At 37.9% G+C, this 21,553-nt stretch overlaps 1 protein-coding gene across 5 annotated transcripts in view; it reads right to left on the bottom strand.

The window, feature by feature from the left end:
- Nucleotides 1–21,553, bottom strand: part of LOC107132925 (uncharacterized) — a 471,858-nt gene that overhangs the window by 81,986 nt on the left and 368,319 nt on the right. The window lies entirely within an intron of this gene.

The following is a 21,553-nucleotide window of genomic DNA, read 5'->3' as shown; positions in this document are numbered from 1 at the left end:
AGCCCAGTGGCCCCTTTCATTCTCACTGTACCTGATGCTTTTTTTTTTTTTCAAATTCATTCATTCATGCAGGATTTATTGAGATACCACCAGATGCGGGCATTATTCTATACCTGGGTGAAAACAGTAATGGACAAGACAGGCAAGGTTCCAGCTCTCATGGAACTTAGAGTCTAATGGGGTGGAAGGGAAATAAAGAACAGGAACTAATCAGCTAGCAAAAAATCTACAAAGACAATCAAACAGGGTACTAGGCTAGAGAGTGACAAAGGAGGGGGCTATGAAAGATAAAGGAGCTTCTGGGTACTGGGGCCAGATCACCTGAATTCAAATCCTGGCTCTGCCACTAATTAGCTATGTGATCTTGGAGCTGTGTCACTTCTTTGCCTCAATTTCCTGGCCTATGAAATGAAAATAATAATACTACATGTCTTACAGGGTTTTCTTGATGGTTAATGAATTGGTAAAGTGCTTTCTAAAGTGCATAGAATGGTGCCTGCCATTAACTGAGAACTCAGTAAGTGTTAACTGCTGATTCATTACTTATATTACTATTCTAATTATTATATTGGGTGGCGATAAAAGGCCTATCTGAGGAGGTGGCATCTGAGCTAAAACCTAAATTATGGGTAGAAACTAGCAGGAAAGATTCGGGGGAAGATCATTCCAGGCTGAAGGAAAACTAAACTGGGGAATAGCTTGAGAAGATCCCAGGAAAAGTAGAAAAGGTAATGTGATGGGAAAAGTGAGGAGAAATGAAGTCAAAAGTGGTAAGCAGGGCTAAGTCTAGTGGGGCCTTATAAGTCAGAGAATGTCTCTGTTTTGTCATTAGCTGAAAAATTTGCCCATCCACATGGACTGTGGTCCCCATAGAGGCAACCCACAACAGAACATAATCAGCAACATTCAAGTAGAGCTTGTGTCTTACTGACAATCAAAAAATGTTAAATAGGTGGTCAAAGGACTTGATGTGATCCTTACTGGTTAAGTAACAAAAGTGACTTAACTTGTATACGTTTGTTTCACAATCTGCAAAATAAAATAGATTAAATTAGGCGATCTCTAAATTTCTGTCTAATCTGTGATTTTCCATCTCCATTCTTGACTTTCCACTAGATATGAAAACAGATCTAGACTGGTAGAGGTATTGCAAACTTTGTAGAAAGTCTTGTTCTGTCTTTACTTATCCTACTAATGGGTCTATTAATTAGGAAATATCAACCTTCTCAAGCTATATTATTATATGAAAGTAAAAATAACAACCAAACTCTGCCTCCTCTAAAACTGTGATTTTGCGAAAAAATCTTATCTTCTGACAAGAGATCCCAACCCAAAGGCTTCTTACTCCTTCTCCTGTGGGATTAATAGCAAACACCTTGTCATAAACATTTTTGAAAGGTCAGAGATGGCAACAATTTTGCTAAGGAGATAAATAGTCAAATAAAGCACTGCCTTAGTAATTTCAGGGCTTCAAAAAACTGCATAAATCTGATCAATAATGAAGCACACAAAAGGTTTTGTGGGATAAAAGGCGGTCCTTTTGAGGTGTTAAAAACTTGCCTAAGTCATTTTTTCCCCCAACACATTTTGCATCACAGCCAACACTGGAAACTTAACAGTAGATTCATACCTACAATGTTAGAAAAGCAATATTCTGACTATGAAGCAAAAGATTATTCTAGGTTAAAGAAGTAAATAATAGTAGGAATAAGGAGTTTTGCAAAAGTCAAGGTAAGAACATTTTCCCTCTGCAATAAATCAACTATGGTTATTGAGCTCAAGTTTTGAATGTTATTTTAGGTTGTTTGTATTATTAACATTTAATCTTTATCCTAGCACAAACTACAGGAGTTCAAAGGAAACTTATTTATTCCTAAAATGTATATGCTTGTATTTTAGATATACCTTAGAAATAGCATGTTTTATTCATATGTTCTTATCTATTGCTGTTAAGAGTAAATTTAACATTTTGTCCTTTGAAGAAATAGGTTTTTCTTTCTGAAATTTTCATTGTAAATATTAATTTTTTAATGAAAGCATTTTCAGTCCTTATGGCAGAATTTACATTTCTGGCAAAAGTATTTTATTATTTAAACTGCATTATACACTATTATCTGCTCATATTAAGAAAACTCTGTTGTTTGTTGTGGACAGTCACTTCGTCCTGTCTGACTCTTTGAGACCCCATGGACTGTAGCCTGCCAGGCTCTTCTGTCCATGGAATTTTCCAGGCAAGAATACTGGAGTGGGTTGCCATTTCCTTCTCCACTATTGTCTAAACCATAGTGTTGACTAAACAATCGATAGAATCTAAATGAAATCAGAATAAACTGAAACAAATAAGCAGGTTGAAATTCAGAGAAAATTGAGACCACGTTCACTTTCAAAGTGTTGCCTTTGTGAGAACTTGTTTCTGCTTAAAAGATCTAATTTATCTTTTTTAAGGCCATCAAAGTTAATAATGGATGACATGTCTTATAGCTTCAGTGATGCAGAAACTTGTCGATAACACAGAGAATTTAGAAACCAATTCATCAATTCATAATTTTTAATTGGACCATGGATGTTTAATTTTAAGTCATTAGACTCTGCAATAACAAAACCCTACAAAGAGAGAGCTAATTAATACAGAAATGGGTAACTGTCCCCTGTCTCTTCAATGGACAACTCAGAATTTCTGTTCTGCCTCATAACAGGTGGTGGTACTTTTCACTTTGAGTCCTTTTGGGGGGCGGTGGGGCTAAGGTGTGTGGAATGGGAGAAAGTAAAGTAAAAAAAAAAAAGAAGAAGAGGGCCTATATATAATACGTATTATTATATGTATAGTTATATAATTATAGGCCTACATGAAGATCCCCTAGATAAAGGCATGGCAACCCACTCCAGTATTCTTGCCTGGAGAGTCCCTTGAACAGAGAAGCTTGGCGGGCTACAGTCCATGGGGTCACAGAGTCCGACACGCCTGAGCAACCAAGCACAGCACAGCACATATAAGTTTATATAATTGTACATGTATATTTATGAAATATTTATACTTGTATTTCTATATTTAACATTTTTATATATCTCTTTATATTTTGTTATACATGTGTGTATGTCACAGATACCTGTCTCCCAGTACCTACAATAAATCCAGTATGTTCTGGGCAAACAGGAAGGAATGCAGCTTTCCCTTCTTTCCTTATTCAGAGAGGAGGTAGGGTGATTAAAGGATTTCTCCACATCTCAGTTTTGCAGTTCCTGGTAATGTTGCACCACCGCCCACATATTTGCATATAGATATTCTATTATTTATCAGATGTCCACACTGGAAGGGATCTTAGTGATTATCTGGTGCACCTCACCCACTTCATAACTGGGATACCAGAGGCTCCGGGACATTGAGAGACCTGTCCAAAGTCACACAGCCCATTAGAGACAGTCTGTCAGCCTCCTGACTCCCACACCCAGCAATCACTCCACTCCAGCAAGCTTCTCTAGTCTCCCCTGCCCAAGAGAACACATCTTCTGACATTCACAATAGAGTAATTAATGAGTCTGCAAGTTAAAGATTCTTTTTAAACAAATTGGTTCATTATTATTTAATTGAGAAGGCTTCAGAGCCATAAAGGGCTTGCTTACCAAAACTAGATAAGCAGCTCATGAAACACTGAGCTCGAGAAATGCAGAAACTGTCACAAGTCAATAAGGGCTGCCTTTCTGTTTGATAAATGCCACCCAATAGCTTCGAAAGTATCAGAAACTAATGGTGTCCCAGCACTCTGTAGGCATACATTAATGGGATCAGGAGCATAAAATATAAACAATAATGTACATATTGATTGTTCCAGACACTTGAAGCCCAACAAACATTTGAAAGGTCAGTCATTTTACTTGCATCATATTACAGATAAGTCATTTGCTTGAAGCTGGAAACTTGGATCTCCATGTAAATTTTGCTTATGACCTATAAACTAAGTCAGCCATACCTCTTTTAGCTTCCTTAGGTTGTCTAGCATGAAAAATAGTCCATAAGTGCCTAACCCCATAAAGCATATACAAGTAAGTGACAATATACACATTGCCAGGAAGGCTATTGTGTGGGAGAAATTTATTCAGTAAGCTGAATAAATAGCAAGAAACAGCATTTTATTCTGACAGAATGTATTGAAAGTTTTCTGTAAGTCAATTGCTATATGAGCTTACAAATGAGTATGTATGCTTTCGGGATTTTCCAATAATGTACAACACGAGGAAGTACAATGTCATTACTTTTACCTAAAAATTAAAATTTGGTTTGACCAGTTCACACTAGAGTTCATCCCCGCCCCCGCACCCCCCCCCCTTTTTGGGGCAATGAAGGATTTATTCCAGAACAGAATTTTAAAATTTGAAGGTTGTGTGGCTATCCATGTAGCAGAGATGTCCCTTTACTGGCACTTTCTCACCCACTTACTCCAGAATCAGGCTTTTATCTAGCAGGCTCTCTGGTCCTCTTATGTCTGGATAAACTGGATGGTAGAAAGACAGTTCTCAATCCCACAGCCCCAGTTCCTTCCCTGAAGTGATAGGTCCCTCTTTAGAGTCAATATTCCCACTGTTGACTTTAAAAAAATGGCAAGAAGGACTTTGAAAGAATGAAAGAAAGACTTGCAATTTATGCCCCCTTTAGAAGCAGAGGCAAGACTTGGAAGTATGCCACCTCCCCTTTAACAAAGCCTCCAATTATCCTAATCTTGGAGAGCTCCTTCATTCTCTGCTAAGGAAGATTGTCAGGGTAAGGAAGAAGCTACAACTGAAGAGGGCTTGGGTGGCAGTGGGGGAGGGGGCAAACCTGGACATTGTCCTCTATAAGAGGACTTGCAAAATTACTAGAACTTCCTCTGACAGAAGATAGTCTCTATTTGTAAAACAGTGCAAATATACCTGCCTTTAAGCTGACAGTTTTAATCCTAATTATTTTCATTTCTTTCTTTCAAGTAAGATGACCAGATTTCCTTTTTCTGAATTTTGCATTATATGAATCTTTTACACTAATCTGTCCATAATTCTACAATAGCCAAAACCAGCCATTTTGGAAATGAGATTTCCTTACTCATGGGTCATACTAGTTTTAAAAACACTTTTTAAACTCATATGATACTCATTAGTAATTGATAGCCAGTATAAAATTACATTTTTAATTTATATTAAAAGACCTTAATTCTGATAATACAGTAGAATTTAAAATCTCAAAGGAAAATAATGGTGATTTATTTGGTAGCCAAATGACCCTGATTTTAATGTCAAAGACATCATTTTATAGTTTTCTAATAATTATTTATAGAAGATAATATTTTATTTTCAAATATATAGAGAGCCTTAAGTGAACCAAAGGAATTAATAAATATCAGTTCACCCAAAACTCAATTATTTAGTTGATCAAGAAGGGAAGAACATTTCAAAGATGTCTAGACTTCTTGCTTCATGCTTTAGGCAGATTCACTGTGAATGCAGTTCCTAGATATAAATTGTGTTCCTTTAAATAAAGTAAATAAGTTTGCATTGCTGATTTTTCCTGCTATTTAGATTTGAAAAGTTTCCAAAAACCTAAATAGCTCTGATATCTTTTATCACAATCAAAGTTCAGTTAAGTCAATCATATTAATATTTGAGTGAAGAAAACTCAGGGCCTAAACAGTGATTACACTTCTGATAAATAAGTTATATTCTGAAATCCAGGCTGTAACTTCATTTTGTTTCATCTAAATTTCATTTAAAACTACTAGGATGGAGGATGTTCATGAAAAAGAAAGCAGTCTTTAAGTGTAAACACTATCTCTTGGCATGCCAAAATTGTATATTTTAGTAAGTTCACGTTTAATTACATAAGATCTGCTGGTTAAGCATCCCCTGAAAAGTATTTCTCTGTATTTCAAAAACAATTTTCAACATTTTAAATTTTAAACTGAGACATTTTTAAATGATCAATGAAAAAGAAGAAAAACTTTTGAGACAAAAGAATCCTACTTCCCCACTGCTTACAATAAGATAAATACAAAAAATGATGAAAGTTGTGTCTTTATTATATTAAAAACTATTTACACATCCAAAATGCAAGCTTATAATAACAGTTATATAGTTAATAGTTATCAAGACAGAGCCACTTGCACTATCAACTTGAGGTAACTGCACAGTTCTATCAAGGAGGACTTCAGAGCAAAAATAAAAGTACATTTATCATATTCTATTGTGGAATCTTCCTTGAAATTTACACTAATCTTTCAAAGCTCAGGTCTAAGACACAGACTATTTTTCCTCTATTCCCAACCCAGGATTCTTTCTTCTTGATCACGTAGCACGCAACTCTCCGGGTAAGAACTCCACAGGGCCTGAGGGCCATGTACCTCCAAGTACTGCTCACTACATTTCAGTTTTAGAAAAATTAAACTCAGCTATCCATGTCACATGAATTTCAAAGGACCATTCTCTGCCACAGTACCTAAACTCAAAGGATTTCCTCTTGACATGAGGCTCGTGGTGATGTGAAAAGGGAAATGAGAGTCCCTACTGGGACTCTGAACATCCTCACATTTGTGAGGCCAACTGCCACACTCCGGGCTTTTCTTGTTTCCTGACAAGGCTTGTCCCAGCACTCTCCTGGGAGGCTTTTGACAGTGATTGCAAACAACAGAAGCCAGCAGGGATGTGTAAGAACAGGTGCTGGAGCCTCCAAGGGCAGCCTGTGTGCAGAGAAAGGGCCTCCGCAAAGCAGCGCTGGGACATCCCACTTTGGAGGTGCCCTCTTGCCCTCAGTCATTGCAGGATCTTGCTTCTTTTCAAGTAGCAGATGCTTGGAAAAATTTGTAACAATGCTTTATGTTTGTAAGTTGGTGCTGGCAGATTTTCATGATCAGCTTTTAAGGGGAGTTTGGTGAAATCTCCAACAATATAAAACAAGGATGGAAAAGGTCATTTCATGGCTTTATGATCAGGTAAGGAAATGATAAGAATGAAAGGCTAGGACTTTCCCTATTACTCCATTATTTCAGGTTATTGCTTTATGCTTCCTACCATTCCTCAGGAAAGGGGACATTCTTAGGTTCAAGGGATAGGGGATCTCCAGCATTCAAGAGGAAACATAGCAGATAACATGTCTTCCACAAATCAGTTCAGTTCAGTCCCTTAGTCGTGTTCAACTCTTTGTGACCCCATGGACTGCAGCATGCCAAGCCTCCCTATCCATCACCAACTCCAAGAGCTTGATCAATCTCATGTCCATCAAGTGGGTGATGCCATCCAACCATCTCATCCTCTGTTGTCCCCTTCTCCTCCAGCCTTCAATCTTGCCCAGCACCAGGGTCTTTTCCAATGAGTCAGTTCTTCGCATCATGTGGCCAAAATGTTGGAGTTTCAGCTTCCACAAATAGGTGGGGAATATTCACATACCAAATAGCATAGTAGACCCCACTTCAGGAGCATCTGGCTAGCTACTATTAATCCTTATCCTTTTCACTTATTGAAACTGCTCCATGAGCAGGGTGCTCTGTACCATGGGGACAATCATCTGTGTGAATAAATGACCACTTGGAGTGGCTGCTATTGCCAGCTTCTCAAGGTGTGGCCCATGTGGTCCATGGCCCCAGCAGCAGCCAGCAGCATTAGGCATTGCCTGGGGGCTTGTAGGAAATGTAAAAATCCCAGGCTACCTCAGACCTAGTAGAACAGAATTTAACAGGATTCCCAGATGATTCACACGCAGATTCAAGTCTGAGATACACTGTACTATAGCCTCTTAGAGCAGCTCAGTGTTCAGGATCCAGAGCAAGACACTACCCTACACCAGAGCTTTGATTAACATTGCTCCAGGAGCACCTGCATGCATTATCTAAGCCTCAGACTCCCCAGAGAACAGGGGCAAAAACCGGTGGATCTATGTTGCAGTTGAGGAGACCAAAGTCAACCAATATATGATTGGGGGGCAGGACCTGAACTCCGAACTTCCAAATTCTAGACTTCAGCCTTCTTGCTGCCCCAACTGGTCCCTAAGGAATGACTGGCTCTTTCACATCTGAGCCTTAAGAGTTTTTTCCCATTGGCATCATTGGTATAGTAGGAAGAGACTCCAAATCTTGGTTCTGTCATGCTCATCCTCATGATCTTCAATAAATCATTTCTTTGAAAAAAAAAAAAGTTTGGAAGCCCAACAAAACAAAGGGCATTTCCAAAATAAAATTAATAAAATAAAAATTTTAAATTGGCATGATGATTTAGCAATAAATAGCAAATATTACAAAATTTTCAAGTTCTAATTTTTGAAATGTATCCTAAGAAAATATTCTCAAAGAAGCAAATGTTATAGGTACCAAAATGGTTGCTAGATTATTATTTATGATGGAAAAATACCGAAAGCAACCAAAATACACTATGATCAGGATATAGCTAATTAAATTATGGGACATTTATTCATTTATATTCACCAAGGCTTGGTAGTAAGATGAAAAATTCTGGTAAAATGTCAAGAGGAAAAGTAGGTTATAAAATTGGGATACACAATGATTCTAAGTAAGTATAGATAGGTACACTTCTAGGAAAAAAATAAGGAAAACATATATGAAAACTATCATACTCTAACAGGATAAACAGGATATAGATGATAATTTTCCAAAATTTTAGTAGTTATTAAATTGTTTTTATTATTTCTTTAAAAGAAAATAAATATTATGAAAAGGAAATGAAAACAAATATAGTAACCACAAGCCCTCAAACAGTTACTATGAAAGTGAAACTGAAAGTTGTTCTGTCGTGTCCAATTCTCTACGACCCCATTGACTATACAGTCCATGGAATTCTCCAGGCCAGAATACTGGACTGAGTAGTCTTTTCCTTCTCCAGGGGATCTTCCCAACCCAGGTCTCCTGCATTGCAGGCGGATTCTTTACCAGCTGAGCCACAGGGAAGCCCAAGAATGTCGGAATGGGTAACCTATCCTTTCTCCATCGGATCTTCCCAACCCAGGAATCCGATCGAGGTCTCCTGCATTGCTGGCGGTCTTTACCAACTGAGCTATCAGGGAATAATTTATCATTAAATCTGGCTCTGAACTCCATAGATAATAATAATAACAAAAAGGAACAATTACTGAGCACTTACTCTGTGCTCAGCCCTGTGCTAAATGCCTCAGTTTGCTCATGAAATCCTCCGAGGTCAGTAATATTATCATCTCCACTTTTATAGATGAGAAAACTAGAACACACAGCAGTCGGCCTCTTTGAAATTCAGTTTCTTCTTCTGTGAAACAGAGAGAGTAATAATATTCACCTTGCAGTTTTCTTTTGAGGATTAAAGTCATATTGGCTTTCTAATCTGTATGGTCTCTATAGAGGTCATCAAGAGAGTAGAAACTTAATGGTTGTAGGGGAGGGGGGAGCATTCCACTTTTCTGTCAAGGTGGGGACAGCAATAGCTCTCTGCTTGTGCTGACTGTCACCACTGTTACAGACTGTCACCACGCAAGGCTGCCTGCTTTGCAGAAGGGCACAGGTTTAGGTGGCATCCTTCAACACTCCTGAAGCAATATTATTTTCAATCCCCACATGCCAAGCAGCAGACATCCAGCTTGCATTTGAAGGTGGGATAGTTTCGCCAGCAATACCTGACCTAGGAATCAGGAGAAATGGACTCTGAACCTAGCCATGTCATTTCTCAGGCCTCAGCTGCCCCATCTGTACAATGGGAACCTGTGTTGGTTTTGCTCACTCAGTAAGTTTTGCTCACTGGTCAGCCCCTCCAGTCAAGGTTCCACTCTTGCCCAGTCAATTCTTTACCCACATGGCTACCAAAGTGGTCATCTCAAAACCAAATCTTATCGAATTACCACACTACTATGCTGCTTCAAACAATCCACTTGCTTCCGCTGCTTTTAGAACAAATCCCAACCAGCTCACGGAGAAGGCAATGGCACCCCACTCCAGTACTCTTGCCTGGAAAATCCCATGGACAGAGGAGCCTGGTAGGCGGCAGTCCATGGGGTTGCTAAGAGTCGGACACGACGGAGCGACCTCACTTTCACTTTTCCCATTCATGCATCAGAGAAGGAAATGGCAACCCACTCCAGTGTTCTTGCCTGGAGAATCCCAGGGACAGGGGAGCCTTGTGGGCTGCCGTCTATGGGGTCGCACAGAGTCGGACACAACTGAAGCGACTGAGCAGCAACCATCTCAAGCACAGCCCTCGTGGCCCTGTGAGGTCTGGCCTACCCTGGGACTCTCCATGTCATATCAGATGCTGCCCTCACAGCAGCTCCCTTTCACTGGCTTGTGTATCCTCTGCCTCTGCCCACACTGCTCCCTTTGCCTGAGCATCTGTCTCCTCTGCCCTTCCCCAGAGCACCTCAGCTCAGTCACAGTTTTCTCGGGGAGCTTCTCTGACAGGAAAAGCTCACCCTGTGGTACTCACTCCTAGCTTCACATCTCCTTCCCTCATGCCACTTAGAGCACTTGTAATTTTACAATATTTGCCTGATTTTATAATTAATGTCCCTGTTTGTCCTATTGTCACCTCACCTGCTAAAACACAGCTTCCCTGAATGCGGGGCCTTTTTTGTCTCCCCTACTCTTAGCATATAACAAATCCTTGAGAAATCTTTGTTGAATGACTGAGTGAATATTTTCTTCCCTGTCTCCCTCCCCCACAAATTATCAAAGAGCTGTATACCCTAGCAGATGCCAAAAAAATCCAGTAGATGTGAAATGACTATAGACATAATAATATACATGACACCTAGACTCCTCTCCTTCACAAAAAAATGAAACAAAAGGAAATGAAAAGAAAAGCTATTATGCCAGATCAACTAGTAAGAAGTAAGTGAAGTGAAGCCACTCAGTCGTGTCCGACTCTTTGGCAACCCCATGGACTGTAGCCCACCAGGCTCTTCAGTCCATGGAATTTTCCAGGCAAGAATACTGGAGTAGGTTGCCAAAAGTCAATGCAAAAAGCATTTTGCAAACTCTAAACTTCAGTGTGAGACTTCCCAGGTGGTGCTACGATAAAGAACCTACCTGCTAATGCAGGACCTTAGGACGTGGGTTTGATCCCTGGGTTGGGAAGATCCCCTGGAGGAGGGCATGGCAACCCACTGCAGTACTCTTGCCTGGAAAATCCCATGGACAGAGGAGCCTGGTGGGCTACACACCATAGGGTGGCAGAATCAGACATGACTATAGGGACTTAGAGCACACGCAGACAAACTTCAGTATAAACATAAGTTCTTGCCTCTATACTTTTTTAGGAACAGCTACAGTATAAATTGAGATGGCATTAGATTCTTCCCTCATGGCTCGGAAGGTAGATCGTCTGCCTGCAATGCGGGAGACCTGGGTTCAATCCCTGGGTCAGGAAGATCTCCTGGAGAAGGAAATGGCAACCCACTCCAGTATTCTTGCCTGGAAAATCCCATGGACAGAGGAGCCTGGTAGGCTACAGTCCATGGGGTCGCAAAGAGTCAGACACGACTGATCAACTTCACTTCACTTCACAGTATAAATACATACATATTGTGTGTGTGTGTGTGTGTGTGTATATATATATATATACAGTATAAATATATACAATAAAGTATAAAATACAGGATATAATTGTTACTGACAGACTATAGAGCAAATCATTAAGTTAAAGTCTCTGGAAGGATTTAAACACAGTCAAATCCCATTGAAACATGGCTTCTTTTTAAAACCAAGGTTTGGATAAACCACAGGGTAGAACTGTCTGGGTCTCAGTCTCTTCATCTTTGTGATAAATCATTGCATTAAATGTTCCTTAACATCCCTTAAACTCTGAGATTCTGATATTAGACAATGAGGACATATCAATGAGAATCAAGAAAGTCTACATGTACATGATGCAAAGCTATACGACCCTGTGGACACTGACCAGCCCTGCCTAGGTGAAACCCTGAGGAAGCCCAGGTTTGCCTCACCTGTCCACACCCCTTCTTTATTGCGAGGTGCCTGCTTTCCTCCTCACCTCTGCTTCTCTTTGCTCTTAGAATAACCATCAGCAAGAGTAATTTAAAGCCATGCGCTCTCTTTCCCTCAGGGCCTTTGCCTTGAATCTTCTCTCTCAGTATGGTGAAAGGTGTTTCTTGCCCAAGGAGAAAGGATTTCAGGCATTAAGACACTGGTTATAGAGGTGTTTACCAAGTAGGGACTCAGTCTACCAGCAAAGGCAGCTTCCTTCCCCAGCCTCTGAATGAGATCAGCTCTCCAATGTAGGACAAGTGAGGAAATCTCAAAGAAGGGGCAAAGAAAGCCCAGTCAAATGTCACCTATTCACACTTTATTCAAGTGCATTTGGGTATATGTTCACCATCATACATGTGGCTGAAGTGTCTTGCAAAACTGATGCACAAAAAATTCAATCTTGTAATGTTAGAAACTATTATTAATTAACTAGTTTTGACATTGCAAGATGTTCTTGATCACTTTAACAAAATCACTGTCTGGGCGTGCAACTTATCTAAAATATTTCATATAGAGCATTTCAAGCATTTGTATGTAAGGGCTCCCAAATCTCTATAAAAAATACATATGACACATTGAGCAAAATGTAAAATGTAAAAGTACATACTTGTGTAAATATAACCATCAATAAAGTATGTGTTCACAATGTCTTCTTGATGATGTAATTATCCATTAAGCAATGAATAAGTACTTGTTATAGTATATTACATCTAGTACACAGAGTTTATATAGGATTATCATGACATAATATCTTAAATAACTACTTATTAGAATTTGGGAAGATTAGAAGAAAAATTAGATAAACAAAGAATAAGTTTAAAGAATAAAGCATAAAATTTAACTAAAAATTAAAACTTGGAATAATTCTACTAAAGACCTCACTTTCTTCTACTCTTAATTTCTAAACTTCTAGTATGATTCTGTGTTTATGGGAACTTTTTCTAAATTGCTGAGTGAACTGTGTGTGCTAGAAATGGCATTCTAAATTTAAAGATTTTAAATAGATATGTAAAATTATTTATTAAATATACAAAAATTTTAAGTGCAATGCAAAATAAACCTGTACTTCAAAAATAAGTAGCATTTTGGTAGTACTTAATCAAAGCAATGTCATTTCTAACTCCTTTATGTTATCAGTAGATATTCTGTCTTCTATATGAGTGCAGCATGAACTATAATACCATGCTTGGTTTAATTGATTACACTATAATAAGGCTTGTTAATTTTTTAGAATTTATTATGCTAGAGAGAGGGGAAGACAGTGTGTTCTGAATGGGATTTCTTTTTATGAAGAGTTTAACTTAGCAAAATATTTATTTTTGAAAGAAGAAGCAAATGTGTTTTTATATATGTTTAATCAAATGACATTGAGGAAAAACAAAGAATCCTGAGGGTTAAGAACTTTCTAAACCATTTATCATTTAAACCAGGGTTGGCAAAACCATACCAAATGATGTACAATTTCCTTATTTTGTAGCATTTGTTGCTGGAGTATAATTCTGGAGCTCCTCAACACACACTTTCTTCTTTTGCTAACCATTAAGAAAGAACATAGTATACCTAATTCAGTTCACTCAAATTTGGTAGAGTGAATTTGCAGAGTGAATTTCTTACCCCAACATTAGTGTTATCATGCGCACAAGTTTAACTGTAGCTAGCGACTTTCATTCATTGCTTTTTAGCATCTTATAGTAAAGGCGTGGATAAGAAGGAGGAGGGAATAAAGCTTTGACAGATGGTACTCAGCGTTTGACTCCTGCTGAGCTCAGCAGGACCTGTGGTTTCCAAGGTTAGGGCTGTCAAAATGGCTGTGTCTATCAAGTGAATAACAAAGTGTAGACTGCCCGTCCGTTTCCTATACAAAACTTAGATTTCATGTGCCATCATTGTTGGTCTTTCTGCTGATTTAATAACTTCCGAGAAGAACTGAGGATTCTGATGCAGCCTCACTATTTAAGAAACTACTTGGAGAGGGAATTCTCAAGGGCTGGAAGAGGTAGGCTAAGATCTGATCTCTTAAGTTTCTCTCTCAGGTTTCATGACTTGAAAAGGATTCAAAAGCCACCAAAGATTTCCTTTCGGCTAAAAGCTAAATGTGAATCTTTCAAAATGAACTTAATGATGCCTCTCTCTCTCTCTCTCAAAAGGGTAAAAATATTTTTATTGAGAATCCTTGAGGTGGTGGGTACTTGTTCAACTAGAAATATTGAGAATGAAAAGGGAAACGTTTCTGTTATGAAATACATTGCTGTGTTTAGATGTGCGTTTTGGGGCCTATTTCTCACCTTTTATAGCTTTTAATATTAAAACCACCCCTATTTCCCCCCACCTTTGTCTAGAGTCTTCAGATAGAGAAAGTCTCTAGTGCTGAAAGATGACAGAGCTGAATAATGTCATCAACATTTTTATTTTGTCTTGTGCTATTACAGCTATTTTTCTTGGTAAGTCATGTTTTTCTTTATGTGTATTTTGTGATCTCAAGATTGTTGTTGAGCTTGTGGGATTCAAATAAAAGGCCTATTGGTGGATTCATAAACCCAAACTTTTTATTAAGATGACACTGAAAGGACGATTGTGGTAGTGCCTCTGAGTAAGCTAATAATTGTATTTCAATGTTTAATTTATAACATTTAAGGTAAAACTTCTCATTGTTATTTTAAAAGGACAAAATAAAATTAAAATGTGGCCTTTTGAAAGTAACAGAGTTGGACACATTTTAATCTTGTCCTGCTACTAAGCATTTTCTTTGCTATTTTTGACAAGCTGACAAAAGAAGTACATAGCCTGTCTCTTTTATGACTGGGGCTTAAGCAGACACATTCACCCATGTGGTGACTATTCCCTATCTGAAAGAAGACTTTCTTGCTACAATATAGTTGAAGAATCTTCCTCAGCAAATATTTAGTTTACATAAGTCCCTTGGTCATAATGAAAATGTTACTTGAAAGAATAGCTATTATTTTTTCCAGTACATTTACTTCAAACATTAAAAAAAAAATGTTTTGAAGTATTTATCTTCTTCTAATACTTAAAAAAACCTCCAACCGAGCAGTTGCTTCTCTGAGACACTGCATAGCAGATATTCAGTAAATGTTACTGAATGGAATTTAAAAGGATATTAAATACTGAATGAAAGGAATCTTTGAATTGAAATAAAAAGGAAACAACTTTTACATCTGATTGTTATAAGAAATCATCAATTGCCAGTTTAGCATAAACCCTTTTCCAGTTGCACTTGCTGTTTTATCCTGGAAATATATGATGTTTTTAATATTTCTGTAGATGATAATAGTAATTAAACAGAAATCTGGAAAAGAAAATTCCAAACCAAGATGAATTTTCTTCTCTTTTTCTCTACCTTTTCTCTTACTTTGTTCAATAAGGCAGTTTCTAAGCTTCTTTCTAACAGCCTAGACCATTCCCCAAAGGAGGTTTTGTTAATGGCAAACTTGCTGAATCAAATTTGCTTTTCATGTGTTTGCATTTTTTTGAAGAGTCTCTGTGGGGTTTCGTCATGTGTCTGTGAGAAAAGAGTGCTTCTGTAATTTCATCCGAGTCCATAAACTATAAGTCCCTGGAAATTAAGTCCATCCTTGGCTGGAAATCAGCAATCTTAGAGGAAAAAAACAGAACTAAAACAGACACAATGTTCAAGAACTGCTATTGCATACTTAGCCACCCAGAAAATCCTAACCCAACCCACAGCATGGGCCCATAACTCTGGGACCAAGAAGTCAAAACTTCCAGATTAACTAATATAACTAATATCCTCCAACTGCACTAGATCCTTCGATTTTATTTCATCTTTAAGAGTTTTAAATTGTAATACAATACACACAGCATAAAATGTACCCTCCTAACCACTTTTAGATCTTCAGTTAGCAGTTAATACATTCACACGGTTGTGCAACCAGTTTCTAGAATTCTTTTCATCTTGCAAAACTGAAACTATGTATTCATTTTTTAAAATTCCCCGTTATTTCCTCTCCTTACTCCCTACCACTCACCTCTCTGCTCTCTTTTTTAATTTGACGACTTGAGATTATTCATGTAAGTGGAATTATACAGTATCTGCATTTTAGTGGCTGGCTTATTTCACTTAATATAATGCCCTCAAAATTCATCCATGTGTAGCATGTGTCAGAATTTCCTCCCTTTTTAAAGCTGAATAGTATTCCAATGTATGTATATATCACATTTTACTTATCCATTCATCCATGGATAGACAAAATTGGAATTAAAAGCAAATTGGGTTGCTTCCACTTTTTGGCTACTGTGAATAATGCTGCTATGAACATGGGGATACTAGATTCATTTGTTTTAGAATGTGATTACTTTGTGCTATAGAGTAAATAAAGACCACAGCACACATTGTGTGAAGAATGGTAGAAAATGACAACAATAAAAAAATAGTGTTGATCAAGTGCTTACTATGTACCAGACACTGTGCCATCACTGGTATTAACTCTGTGAGAGATGCATTATTAATGTTTTCACTTCCTAGAAGTGGAAACTAAAGCACAGAGAGTTTGGTTAACTAGTCTGATGTCACTCAGCTATTAAGTCACTGGGATGCAAATCTGAGAAATAGGGGTGAGAGTCTCTGTACTTAGAGGAAGAAAGAAATCACAGACTTTATATTTATGGGGCCACAGCCAAGTAGTAAAGAACTCCTTGACCACTGAGCAGGGTATGACCTAATCGAATAGAAGCCTAGTCAGATAGAAGCCAGAAGAACACAAGGATTTCTGTAACCGTCTTGCTGCAGAACCCGCAACAAACAACTACCCTCTCTCTCCCTGCTCAGTGCCACAAAAGGGGAGGTGGAATTGGGTATATTATGGTCTGTAATTTTTGACAAGAGACGCAGCAGCAGCAGCATTCCAAATGAGATTTACTATCTAATATTTTATTACTTGGAGTATTATTTCACCTACTTGGAGATAAAGACAAAATTAAAAATCTTTAAATGCATGCTTAAGTCTCCAAATTTCAATAATAAATAGTCTTCTGATTCCCATTTCATTATATTCAAATTGTTCTTGGTAACCCACTAACAAAACTATAAAGTAAGAATACAGTGACATAGTACAACAGGAATGTGTAAGGTAAAATGAGCTTTCTATTTCAGAGGGTCCCTAAGTGTGCCTACCCAACATAAAAGTAAAGTGGAGAATTGTCAACAGTGTTCATTTAATATATATTCACATAATTAGGATCATATAGTGCCCCAGCCTCCTGCTACTGAAGGAAAAAAGAGGGCTCAGTCTGAATGAATCCACATTTTCCTCTTTGCAGTCAAAATTTATCATTCCATAGTGTCTCCAGGAACAAAGACTATACATAAGTACTCTCATTATAAACAGTTTTATCAGCTCTTTGCTTCTGTGGTTATGAGTTCAGGTCACAGATCTTTTTGTATTCATTTTCATTTTCAGACCCTAGCCTGAACTCTTGCTTTAGCGATTGAATTGTACTCAAGGAAACAGACATTTTTTTTTAAGTTTTTAAAAAATTCTATGGTCCTGGGGAAGAATATCTGAATATTACTAATCTAATAAGGTTCAAGTGAGTGCACATTTGAAGACCCATGAAGACCCCTTACCAGAAAAACCCTTGCAAGTCAGACTAAAGAGAAGCCTTGAGTTGCAGTATTGTGTGAATACTATGCAAATTAAGTGACAAATGCTTATTTTACCAAAGTCCATCGAATAGAGTTCAGACAAATGATTGATCAGGCCTTCATTTTTTCAGTGCTATCAGCAGATAAAATTCAATATTAACTTAAAAGAATGTTTTGATTTTTTTTTACTATCAGCCAGCAATTTTAACAGGGTTAATTATTTATTTTAAACCAAATTATAACAATGGAAGCATCCTCCATACCCCAATTCATGAGATTTGCTATTCTGATAGTAAACTACCTTCAGCCAAGCTAGAGAATTCTGTGATTACATACTTTACCTTCCAACTGTGGTTTTGGAAGATGGGAGTTCTGCAAACCAGACAGAAGAGGGAGCTACCCATCTGGAAATTAACTGAGCCTTTCAAAAACATGTCAAATAAATATAGAAAGAAATCCTAATTTGATCAAGTCTTATCTTATTTGGTCTAATATTTTATAGCAATACTATAAATTTTCTATAAATTTAAAACAATAAAAAATACTACCAGCAAAGGCAAAAACAATGAGCTAAATAAATTAATGAAGAGACAGAATATACAAACCATTAAAAGGCCAATTACAAATACACTTACACTTTATGGTCTGATCTCATATTTCATAGCAAAATATAAAATTAGAATACACTCCCAAGAGGCCAAAAATTTTTTTTACTGCCATACACATCACTAATTTTACCTTCCTATATCTTACCACTTTTCCTGATCATAAAATGGAGCTCTGACTTTAAAACTGATAACATCTGGAAACAATGGCAAAATAGAAAATTGTTGGGCTGCATCTGTCTTGAAAATGCTATGTAATAAGATTTACTTAATATATTTGAAAGAAAAAAATGTTTTGTTCCCTAATTTGTTGCAACATCTGAAAGTTCATGAGGTTATGACCCCTCTTTAAGAAAGCATCTCCCACCACCTGCAAATACCCCAGGAAAAGCAGTTGGAAACAATAAAACACGTGCTAGTTAACTGTTACCAGGGAAACGGTTCTGGTTCACCAATCCGAGCGCCTGCGCTTCCCAGTGGCTTTGTCTGAGGGAGACATGCGCCAGCTGTTAGTGAATAACCATTGTTGTAGATCATCAGGAAATCACAGTCAGCAGGCAACCCAGCCCCACTGGAAGTTTATTTCTCATATTTGTTCATCACCAGGGCAATCCTCCACCTTTAAAACATCCCCTTAGGCTGTGTTAACTAAATAACGCCCTGCACTAACAGGATCACTTAAAGGAGTCAAGTTGCAAAGTGGTCTTTTTTCACAGCAAACCCATTGCTAACTTTGATTCCAATTGCATCACCTTCCTGCCCTTTTCACTTTTCAGGGCAAATAACTGAAGCCAGTGCTGTTTTGGGTGCTGCCTTCTTGCTGACTGGCTGCTCAGATACATACAGGTACCTACACACACCCAACAACCACCACCACTAAGAGTTTTCAGAAATAGTTGCCTTACTCCATCCTGGAGAGAGCAGCACCCCTAAGAGATTCTGCAGAGGAAGTTGGGGCTGCCATCAGCAGAGGGTCTGAGAGGATAAAACTAGAGATTCCTGCCTCTCCAATACACACACTTAAAACCAGAACAGCCCCCACTTTTCCAATTTTACATTTTTAAATAAATTTGTAGATGTTCTTTGAAACAAGATGGTACTTTTTTTTAAGTGTAAAAGCTAATGAGGTCAAAACCCTTATAAGCATCAGACTCATCCTGAAAAAGAGAGACTTCTAGACTTCTGGTTTCTCATTTGGCATGTAAGGAGCTCAGAAGTGAAGTCACCAACCTAACAATAAATCAAAGCTGAGCAAACTGAAAGATCCACAAGTTGTTTTTAGATTCCTCAGAGAAGAGCGTTCAGAGCACAATGCACTCCCCCCAAATTGGATAGGCAAGTGAATTCAGAGAGTCACAACTTTCTGGAGCAGAAACCCATGAGAGACACCTCCATGGGAACCAGTGCCAATGTAGGAAAACCTAAAATGCAACTGATGAACTGTAGTGACTGAGTGTGGACAAGTCTGAGAGGAAAGCTCTGGAAGGACTCAGTCATAGAAGAGCCCCCACACTTTTGTGAGATTTACTTCTAGGAGCTCAATCAAGTCCCAACAGTATATACTGGGGAAAAGTCTTGTGATTCCAACAGAGCCAGGGTAAAAAAATACCATTTTCAAATATGCCAGAGCATTCTGTTATTGTGAACAAGGCCTGCCCTCAGGCAAAACTATTTATCAGAGCCTAACCTATAGGGGTTTTGTCAGAGCCCAACTGGCTTAGGGGAATGGAGATACCCAACTCCAGCTCCCTCTAGCCATCTTGTCCCACCTAAGGTGCGAGGGCTGGGAGACTGAGAAACATTGGTGAAATTCACAGTTCAGGGGAGCAGATTCATCAACAACTGAGATCTAATTATAACACTGTATAACACTGTCCCTCAATTACCCCCATGTTACTAAAGATCTATTTACCACAGTTTCTGAGTACATCATACCTACCTTTCAACAAAAAATGACAAAGTGTACTAAACAGCAAGAAACATAGTTTGAAATTATCATACCATAACCTGAGAAAAAGAAAAACCATGATAAGGTCTTTACTAGAAAAAGTAGACAATGTGCAGGAACAGATGGTTAATGTAAGCAGAGAGATGGGAGTTTTAAGAAAGATCAAGAAGAAATTCTAGAGGTCAAAAAAATACTGTAACAGAAATGAAGAATGTCTTTGATAGGTTAATTAGTAGACTGGACACAAAAGAGGAAAGAATCTCTCAGAGCTTGAGAATATGACAAGAGAAACTTCAAAAACTGAAAAACAAAGAGAAAAGTGACTGAAAAAACTCCCAGAACATCTAAGAATATGGGATGACTACAAAGGATGTAATGTATGTGTAACGGGAGTACCAAATGTAGAAGAAAGGAACATAGCAATATTTGAGGAAACAGTGATGGAATATTTCCCCAAAATTATTATAAGACATCAAAACACAGAAAACTCAGAGAACACTAAGCAGGAAAAATGCAAAATAAAACAAAACTACTAGGAATATCATATTCAAAATTCAGAAAATCAATGATAATTTCGGAAAAAGTCAGAAGAAAAATATCACCTTATCTATAAAAAAAAGCAAGGACAATAATTACATTAGGCTTATCTAGAAGCCATGCAAGCAAGAAGAGACTGGACTGAAATGTTTACAGTGTTGAGAGTGAAAAAACCATCAACACCTTTTGAAATTACCTTTCAAAGTTAAAGAGAAATAAGGCCTTCTCAGACAGACAAAAATTGAGGAAATTTGTTGCCAGTACGTGCCTTAAATGTTAAAAGTTCTTCAGAGAGAAGGAAATGGATATAAGCCAGAAACTATGATCTAATAAAGAAAAAGAAAGCATCAGAAAATGGATAAGGTAAATAAAAACTTTTATTATTATTTTTCTTAATTGATCTAACAGATAAAAGTTGTTCAAAATAATAACATATTAAATTAAATATGTATATGTGTGATATATATCTATATAGGTATAGCTATATGCTTATGATGCTTATGTATAAGCGAAATGAATTACAGCAATGATACAAGGGTTTCCCTGATAGTTCAGTTGTTAAAGAATCTGCCTGCAATGCAGGAGACCCCGGTTTGATTCCTAGGTCTGGAAGATACCCGGAGAAGGGATAGGCTACCCACTCCAGTATTCTTGGGCTTCCCTTGTGGCTCAACTGGTAAAGAATCCGCCTTCAATGCAGAAGCCCTGGGTTCAGTCCCTGGGATGGGAAGATCCCCTGGAGAAGGGAAAGGCTACCCACTCCAGTATTCTGGCCTAGAGAATTCCGCAGACTGTATAGTCCATGGAGTAGCAAAGAGTCAGACTCAACTGAGTGACTTTCACTCACACACACATACAATGG

Source organism: Bos taurus, chromosome 11 (assembly GCF_002263795.3).
Source record: "Bos taurus isolate L1 Dominette 01449 registration number 42190680 breed Hereford chromosome 11, ARS-UCD2.0, whole genome shotgun sequence".
Lineage (NCBI taxonomy): Eukaryota > Metazoa > Chordata > Mammalia > Artiodactyla > Bovidae > Bos > Bos taurus.
This window is presented reverse-complemented; position numbering and strand designations above follow the sequence as displayed.